Consider the following 8853-nt stretch of genomic DNA (forward strand, 5'->3'; position numbering starts at 1 on the left):
TACCTGAGACAAATGCCTTTATAAAAACCCTACTTTAACACTGCCCATATGTTCTAAGCAATACCTCCAAAGTTACAAACACTTTCGGCTCCTCTAAGATGATATTGCGTGCATTCATCCTGACCCTGAAGATGCAGGTATCTGGAAATAGAGTACAATTCAGTGCAGAATGTGGGCATGTGGCCAGAGTGGAGGAAGCTTCCCAATGTTTCCCAGCCAGCTAGCCTCAGCTGACATTTCCAGTGCCAGGCCACAACACTGCCTTTCATTCACCCTATGAGAAATAGTTTGCTCAGAGGACATTTTTCTTGCTGCACTGCTTGAGGCCAACATAGGATAGAATCAGCAGAATGCGCTGTCTGTACAGATGGACAGGCATCCTGTCCACCCTGGCACATGGAGAATAACTAGAAACAGCAAGGCACACATCCTAGGGCCTGCCAGGATGTCAGGAGAGGTTCACATGGTACAATGCAGAAACAGGACAGATTTAATGTGAATCATGCCTTTATTTCCCTTCATGGTGGGGCACATGCCTTACTAGAATATGGACTGCTTCCCTTCCAGCAACCAATGCTTCTTAAGACTTGCTGATGAGAGCAAGTTTGTATTGCTTCCGAAGGAATTAGTAAGAGAGATGACAAGGTGGCATATTTATATTATTAACTTATCTCAGCATTCATTTGGCTTCATTTTCCATGGGAGACCTGTTTTACTCAAACATTCAGAGATGAAAATAAAGTGCCCTGGTGGTACTCTTTTGTGTTTTTTTTTTTTTAAACTGTGGTCTCTCAAGAGAGCTGTACTGCAGACAGAAACCAGCTAGCAAAGGGCAGAGACAGCAATCAGGAGTGATTACACCATACAAAAATGTCAGTGGCATAACATGACTTAATTGTGATTCCACAAATTATAGATGAATGCAGAGGCAGAAAAATCAGAAGCAGAAGACACACTGTACCCTTTATATTCAAATCCCCCAAATTTTACCAAATTCCTCAAACCAATTCCAGCCTTTTACAGAAACTAGCAGCTGCTTTTTTGCACTTCATCCCCTGAGAAATGGGTTTAGGGTAGAAAAGCTGACTGGAGAACTTGAGATTAAATACATACTCATCTTAAAAGTACGGATAGGTCATATTTACTGAGACTCGGAGAGCAGATTCCTACACCAAATGTGCTGATGGAAACAGGTCAGAAGCTGTGTGTAACAAAGAACATTTCAAAGGACGTTCAGAACATTGAGGTTTAAAGGGCTGGAACAACATGACCTCTAGGACTCTGCTCCTACAGAAAACAGCTATGTATGCAAAGACCTGGAGGAGGAAGAGGGCAACATGGAAGCTTGCTCTCAGTGTTTTATTAGGTGCCTCTTCTTGGTGATTGACTATCAGCATATGCTTGAGCTGAGACCCACCTTGAGTTTCAGTACTAGAAATACAGGGTTTCTTAATCCTGAATGAATTTACCAAAGCTTAGAGAGGGCTGGTGGGTCTCTTCTGCTCCAAAGCAAGCTTTTGTAAGACAGCGTTGACGTTTGCTCTTGAATTAATAAAAAAAGCTATCCAAAGAGAACTTGCCTAGTCTGCCATACATCCAGGACACAGTTTCTGTTCTGACAAAAAATCCTGGAGGTTCCATCATTTGTTTTTGGCCTGTCTGAGAAGGAGAACTAGACTGTAGTATTTTTTTTCTTATAAAAACAATCAAAATCAGCAAACAGCCCAACTGAAACAGTAGTGAAAAGTTTTCAGCTTCTCACTTTGCTTTAAATCTACAGATAGATGTGTTTTGTGTTAGTTCTGTGAGCAAAGCAAGAATATGCCATGCCACCCCACAGCCTGGGGTGGCGTGTTGATGTAGGACATTGCAGTGTACTCCAATAATCAGAGTCAATACAAGTAAATGCTTTCACCTGCTCAGGTTAGGATTTTGTCTGGCTTCACCCTGGACTTTGGCAGAAGTTTCGTCAGTTCAGATAAATGGAAGTCTTTGCTTCTAAATCCTGCTATTGCCTATCCAAAACAGTTTACTACTGCTTGACAGAGACAAGAGTCAATCCTTTTTTAACATTTTCCCAGGACCCTTCACTGGCATGCTACAAATAATTTACATAAAAGGATGATTCCTCACTATTAAAAGGTAGAAAAACATTGCAATCTTTTGTGTATGGACAGGGAAGGGTTTGGTGTTTCATGTAATATCAGTAACATCACCTCCAGAGTCTAAACATTAGGTACTAATGCTGCAAGTACCTGCTTCCTATACATCCTCTTATGTAAGCACTGATACACACAGATACGTTGCATTCCTCAGCTTCTCCACATTGCACTGAAATCAGCCTAAATACAAAGTAATGTCCTTGCCAGGAAACTCTCCAAGCTCAAGAGCCTGAAGATCTCAGGCAAAGGACAAATGTAAGGAAATTCTGTTCCCTGGAAGATATTTCAGGTTTCTTTCAACTTGGTTTTGTAATGGTAACAATTCTGAAACTGTACTTCTGAAATTCCCTGGAAAATAGAGAAAACAGTTGCCACTCAACAGCAGGGTACACAGAATGTCTAGTAAAATACTTCCAGTCCCTCACAGTCTGTGTAAAAAGCACACAAATCATATGTCCCTCAGCAACTGGTAAGCGACATAACATGAAAAGGTATTGTGGTTACACAGATGGACATGAAGGGCTGTAGTTTCATAAGCAAGCTATTAAAATTGTAAGGTTAATGCATGTCTTTTTATCCTGTCATGCTGTTCTTACACTCAAGGGTTTTGTCAGCTGAGCCTTTTCTTTCCTTTGAATAATCTTACTGAAAATAAGAGATGAAATCTAGGTGCAGACATGTCTGCAGCTTAAGAAAACCTTTGAAGAGGCCACAGAATCATATCTCATTAAGAATGCATGGAGTATCAAGATCAAAAAACCTTGGCCTGCTCAACAAACCCCGCAAACATGGGTGATTCCACCAGACAGGGAACATGTAGTGGCCCATCAGGTTGCTACAGTAAGTGTTGGATTTTTTAGAACTTGACTCCTGTACTTCTTTTCAAAACCAGCATTGCAGATGCATGGCACTGTGAATCTCTCCTGTGATTCAGTCAGCAAATCCTGCAGCTTTTCCTCAGGGGTTCAGAGCTGATTGTAACTTGGCCCTTTCATCTGCAGCAGGGTGTCTGATAGATAAATGGTCTAATTCTCACTTGTACCAAAGAGCTTATGCTGATATAGCCCCTAATATAAGTGTGATGATAAAGGTACTTACAGTGGTACAACATTGTCCTTTTCTAATACAGAAAAAAAGCCTTGATGGTACAGGGGCATTCACACTACAGCCAGTCTAAACTCGGAAGTTTTACTGGCAGAGACACGCTGGTTAAGGGTGTGGGATAAAACTAGCACACACCTCTGACAACTGTGCTGGCAGACACCCCAGAGGTGTCCCTAGATAGACAAAATAAGTTTCTGCACGATAACCGTAGCTGTCTCTGTATGTGTTGCCCACATGAGAAGCAAGGTAGTTTGAAGTAGCTTAGCTCTCTTTCACTGAGGTTTATTCAAGGTCTAAAGCCATAGTTGTGCCAGCTTAAAAGTCAGTAAAACTATTGAATTCCAGGAACTGGTAGAGACATTCACAGCAAAACAGCTTTTTTACAAGTTTGCATGTCTTTTCTCCAAGGAAGTAAGTACACCACTATAACTACTATAAATAAGGCCTGAAGAGCCTGTGTTATACCTCTTCAACTGTAACAGGAAAGATAAAATAGTCCAGCAGTTGGGGTAGTCTGAGACCACTTTACGCTTATAATAAAGTGATACAGTAAGAGATGCAGTAAGTGATGCACTAGGACAATACATCAAAACAGTTATTAAGCAGATTGCATATATATATTCAGCCATGGTGATTTATAAGCAATAACACTTATTGTAGGAAGGAGTAAAATTGCAGGCACAGGCAATGTCAGGGAAGCTTGTACAAGCAAGGGGATTCTGAAGAATGGCAAATTTGGACATCCCATTTGACTCAGAAGCTGGAGAGGCTGCAAAAGCCTCTGCTGCCTCATGTACAGTACTCCATCATGTACATTTTTTCTCCCATTGTTCTCCCATTGTTCTACAATGCTAAAATTAGCTCAGAGAGTGACTGTGGAAAGCATGTTTGGAAATAATGAAATTAGGCTGTACATGGCTTTGATTTTTTAATTTTATGTTGCACTCTCGATTAAACAAAATCAGAAGCCATTTACTTCAGACTTTGATCATTCCACTAGCCATGCTGTATTTCTGCAGCACGGAGGAGAGATAACCTTTTTAGACCAAAGGCAGACAAATAAGATGTCAGTGTGGAATAGCTATAAAACTTACGGTGGTGTTTCATTCAGTACTTCCCTGATGCTTTTTTATAACAGAAAGTTGAAGATTGCAAGCTCTCAGCATAACGTTATGTTTCCATCCAGATCTCCCTTTGTCCTTCTATTGCCCGCCTTCCACAGCACTCCCAAACACATCACTTTCCTTCTTCCCAGCTCTCTGCCTTCACTGCTGCATGAGTCTCACATGACTCCTTTCTCCTCAACAGACTCACCATTACTACCATGATACTAGAAGGCTGCCAGGGCCACAGGTATAGGAATAGCTCTTAATTAGCCCGATTAAGGCTTTATCCACTTCCTAACAAATGTGTTCTTCCCTTTATCCACTTCCTAACAAATATGCTCTTCCCTTCCACTCCACCTTTTCAGTTGCTGTAAAAATGTCTTCATCATCAGATCCCTTCTTTTTCCATCTATCTCAGTATCCTCAAATCCAGTGTCTCCTTCTTCCTAATCCCAGAGCAGCCAAAAGTTGAAAAGCCAAGTTTTCCCCAGAAATGAATGTAGCTTAGATTGCCTGGCCATCGCTGGGCTAAAGTTACGACTCTTTTATGGACCTTGGAAGCACTGCTTGGCAGACACTTACAGGTGCCTTCCCGGCCAATATCAGTTGTGATACCACTTGCTTCTCTTTTTCTCTTTGCAGACCTTATAAAACCTGCAGACAGGAACAGCTTAGATATTCCTACTCACTCGTCCTCACCTACATTGGGATGATAATACAGTGAGCCTGCTTCCTTTCAGCTACCTCCTTCTTTAAATACAGCAGCAATCTATGACAGAATGTTCAGCACTGAAGACAGCTGTGGAGCTAGAAACAGATGAGAAACAGGTATGACGGGACAGCCATCACAATACATTTATTCTGAGAATGGGAATCCTGCCTTCCTATAGAAGTGTCTAGACTACATAACAACGTGCTTTACTCTCCAGGAGAGCAGAGCAGACTGTAATTTTCTGATAAAAAAACAAACAATAACTGAGAAGTATCTTTTTCAACAAACATTTTCTTTTCTCTTCTTTTTTTTTTTTTTTTTAATTGACCAGGTTTAAAGCTACCAAACTGACACTAACCAAAAAGCTGGAGGGTTAGAAGAGGAGATACTGCTACCAAAATGACCTGCGGTGCTAATAAAGTGGGGAAAGTCCTTACATTGCTCATTTAATTCCCCGCTGCCTCAGTCAGCTCTTTCTTGCTCTCCATAGTGAAAAGAAATGGAATTTATTTAATGCTGTCTGATCAGGACTGCCATAAAAGCTACAGCTGAAGGTTCTAAGGAATATATTGCTAACCATTCTTGGACACCCTATGTATGGCAGTTCTTGGGAACTCATCTACTGTTCACAAGAAAGCATTTGGATGATGGTTTTAGTTACCTGATTTAGTTTTAGGTAGTCCTGCAAGGAGCAGGAAGTTGGACTCGATGATCCTTATGGGTTTCCTCCAACTTGAGGTGTTCTGTGATTCCATTAAATAGAGAAGCCTAGGAGTTAAACACTACATTACAGAAACCACATGGGATAGAAGGCTTTGTGCAGCCTCTTATCAGTGCTTATACACGTGGATTGGGAAAAGGAGGAAATTAGTGATTGCACAATTGATCAAAAGATGCCAGGCAAGATTTAAGGGCAAATACAAATCTGTTAGAGCTCTGTGCACACAAACCAGTGGAAACAGAGAATAGTTTGTGTAGTGCTTCTCTCCCCGCAGCCCACAGCTCCCAAAGGCAAACTTCACCAGGGAAAAGCTGTTTGACAAAGGACACAGGGGTTGACCCTGTTTCAGCACTGATTTCTGCAAAACTATCTGCAGCAGACAGAGGGAAAACATGCAAACAGAAGCCCAGGAGGAGAATGCAAAGTCAACATGTGGGTTAATTGACTAGGGGAAGTCGAGTGAGTGGTTTATGAAGTCCCAGTCTACTGAAGTCTGCACTTGACTGCTCAACAAACACAACAGTGCAGTGTTTTTGCATGCTCACTTGCCAGTAAGTGTGAAAACCAGGATGACATGTCTCAGGAGAGAGGCTGAATATATATTCTTTTCTTTATATCTAGTTGATGCCTCTCCTGCAAATTACGAGAAATGCAGCTCTTCCCCTTAAAAGCAAAAATGGAAATGGGCTTCTTGTCAGCAGAGAGACACTAGAACTCTCATTAATCTCACTTTCTTGCCACTAAAAAGCAGAGTTCAAACATCCTGCAACCTCCATGGATAGCTAATAACTTGGCTCTTAGAGAGCTAAGAATAATAATAAAAAAAAAAAAAAAAAGAATTCTTACCGGAAAAATCAATGTGGCCCTTCCTCTTAATTGTAGCTTCTGTGAAGTGCATAAATTGAATGCAAAGATTTGCACCCTATTTTGACAGCACTCCATAAAAAAGCTTACTATAGGCATGTGCAGTATTTACTGCTGGGGTAGAAGAGATTCTATTTTTTGTGTATTTCTTGACCCTAAAGAAGAGCATCTCTGCTGCTATTTCATGTGCCTGACCAGCTGTTGAACATTAGTCATTCACACTAAGCATCTGTGAAACTGATCCAGGCACATGAAAATCCTTCATTGTCACTGTTAAAAATGTTTCTGATTACCTTTGCATGTACTTTCTCAAACATGAAGTCATGTTGGTTAGCCTGAAAAAAACCTGCTCTAAGTATGTAGGAAGAAAAACTGTACCAGTTATTATTTATAATTCATGTGGCACATTTAGCTTTACCAGTGTAACGCAGTATTCTAAACACAATAATAACTGTCTAAAAAACCAGCCAGATCAAAGGCTGATGATAGTGATGCATGAGAATGATAATAAATGTAAATGCTGACAACCACTTCCATAAAAAATAGGTGAACAAATGTTCATACAAAACAAGCATCAAAGTCACAGGAAGGTAGCCTCACCAGAGCAAAATCATTACAAGCTTGAAAACCTTGACTTCTTATTAATTAAGCCTTATAGCCAGTTCAGCAAAGGCAGGGTTTTGATAACATGATTCAATACTTACTTTTCATGTGTGCCATGACCCCTATGGTAAACATAGATTTGTAGCTTTTGCTTCATTTTCATTAGCCCTTCACATAAGAAGAGGTCTGACAATGTCTTTGAATTAGGGACAGTTGAAAAAACATCTGTACACTCAAAGCATCAAATCCACTGATCTGTGTCTGTGGTAGACTTTCATTCCTGCCAGGTGGGAATAAAATGTATTTGCTGAACAGAACCAATAATGTTTCAAACACATACTCCACCTGTATGTGCTTACACACATTTACTATGCTCTCTCTAAGCTTTGAATGGTTACAGGCACAGGTAGGCACAGGCAGGTACAGGGAACCAGAAAAAAAAAAAATCAGAAATAAAATTTGTGTCATTTACATAAAGGCATTAACACCTCTGACTCAGGTGTCAGCCTCTCCATGCTACACAGTCCGCCCTTTCCATACGATGTCTCATCCCCCCCTGCTGCCTGGTCCATTAGCTAGGCATGCGGTTTCTCACACAACACTGGTCAGAGAGTCTTCCTGGAGGAGCAGTATTTACATCTTTCCTACAGTGAATTTAAGAAGTGCTAATGGGACAGTGTTAAATTCTTTCAATATCCTACCTATCATTTATGCATCTTGAGAGGACAGATTATAGAGGAACACCCTGGAAATCCCATCCTGCCAGAGCAGGTGCCTACCTCTCAGTGGGAACCATGGCGCTGGACTGGGACAGCTGGTTCAGGTCTCCAGAAGGTACCCTGGGACACTGGCGCCTTTTAGAGGGTCACAGAATAATTCCACATCTGGACCATATTCCATAAATACTAGGAAAACAAAATTGGCTTGCTTATTTTTTAGGGTACTATGGTATCTTGTGCATCCTCTCTGCCAGTGTACACTGAACAGCCCTACCTGACTACTCTATTGCTAGGATTATGTAAGAAGGATTATGCAAATCCTTAGCATGTACCATGACCTCACCTTCCCTCTAAAATTAGGTTTTAAAGCTTCCTCCTTCTAGCCAGACTTGCCTAAAAATCTGACTCATGCTGGTGCAAGTTTGATTTTGAAAACCTGCGTTATTATCAGACATCTCTTTCACGCAGACAGCTGTAACCTGTACTGTAAATGTCAATGGGAAGCTTAGTTCAGTGAATAGTTTTCTTGTTTCATGTACTTTTCATCTACACAAAGTTCATATTTTCCTTTATATTTTTAAGAAATAGGCATTTCTTTGTTTCTTTCCTTTCACATGAAGTTATACTTGTATAAATGATTTTTTTTTGTAATAGTTATTTTCCCATAAAATTCAGTGATTTCCACTTTAAAAATGAGAAAAACAAACAAACAAAAATATTGAAAACAAGCTTCAAAATATTCATAAATAAATGGGGTTTTTTATTATGTAAAAGCACTACAGTGTCTCCAAGGTACTACAAATAAAATAATTTATAGTAAATGGGATTATTATTGCTGGGAAAAGGACCACTTAATACCAGT

The 8853-nt window shown here is 40.4% G+C and overlaps 1 long non-coding RNA gene across 1 annotated transcript; it reads right to left on the minus strand.

Annotated features, from left to right (window-relative positions):
- Positions 1 to 2423: 2423 nt before the first annotated feature.
- On the minus strand, positions 2424 to 7547 carry LOC130611998 (uncharacterized). The gene is made up of 3 exons (XR_008975367.1): positions 7374 to 7547; positions 5072 to 5179; positions 2424 to 2510 (listed from the first exon to the last, which is right to left on the minus strand). It is a non-coding gene; the product is annotated as an uncharacterized LOC130611998 (long non-coding RNA).
- Positions 7548 to 8853: the final 1306 nt, after the last annotated feature.

This window comes from Pezoporus wallicus, unplaced genomic scaffold (assembly GCF_028554395.1).
Source record: "Pezoporus wallicus isolate ANWC-B61680 ecotype Strahan unplaced genomic scaffold, APGP_CSIRO_Pwel_v1 contig_5601, whole genome shotgun sequence".
NCBI lineage: Eukaryota > Metazoa > Chordata > Aves > Psittaciformes > Psittacidae > Pezoporus > Pezoporus wallicus.